This window comes from Leucoraja erinacea, chromosome 16, assembly GCF_028641065.1.
Source record: "Leucoraja erinacea ecotype New England chromosome 16, Leri_hhj_1, whole genome shotgun sequence".
In the NCBI taxonomy this organism is placed as follows: domain Eukaryota; kingdom Metazoa; phylum Chordata; class Chondrichthyes; order Rajiformes; family Rajidae; genus Leucoraja; species Leucoraja erinaceus.
The window spans coordinates 34,306,062-34,306,803 of NC_073392.1; positions in this window are offsets into that span (position 1 = coordinate 34,306,062).

A 742-nucleotide genomic window follows, 5' to 3' on the forward strand; every position below is an offset into this window, starting at 1 on the left:
CACAATGGGATAAGCATCTGATTAGTGTGTGTTGCCGGGTTAGTGTGTGTGGGGAGGGGGGGGGTTCATGTGTGGGGGGTGTTAGTGTGTGTGTGGTGTGGGGGAGTGTTAGGGTATGTGGGGTGATTTTGTGTGTGTGGGGGGGTTAGTGTGTGGGGGGGGTTTGTGTATGTGGGGGAGGGGGTGGTGTGTATGTGGGGGGTGTAGTGTGATTGCGCATGGGGTAGTGTGTGTGGGGTTATTGTGTGTGTGGGATTGGGTTAGTGTGCATGGGGTGTGTTGGGGGTTAGTGTGTGTGGGAGGGGGTCAGTGTGTGTGTGTGTGGGATAGTGTGTGTGGGGGTGTGTTGGGGATTTAGTGTGTGTGGGGGGGTTAGTGTGAGGGGGGGAGGAGTGTAGTGCGGGTTAGGGGGGGTTAGTGTGTGTGGGGGGGGGTTAGTGTGGTGTGTGTGTGTGTGGGGGGGGGTCAGTGCGTGTGTGTGGTAGTGTGCAGTGGGGTGTGTTTGGGGGGTTAGTGTGTGGGGGGGGTGTGTGTGGTTAGTGTGTTAGTGGGGGGGTTAGCGTGGGTGGGGGTAGTGTGTGTGGGGGATTAGTGTGGGGGGTTAGTGTGTGTGGGGGGGTTACTGTGTGTGTGGGAGGTCAGTATGTGTGTGGGGGGTTAGTATGTGTAGGAGCAGTATGTGTGTGGGGGGGTTAGTGTGTGGGGGGGATTAGTGTGGGGTAGTGTGTGGGGGGGTTAGTGT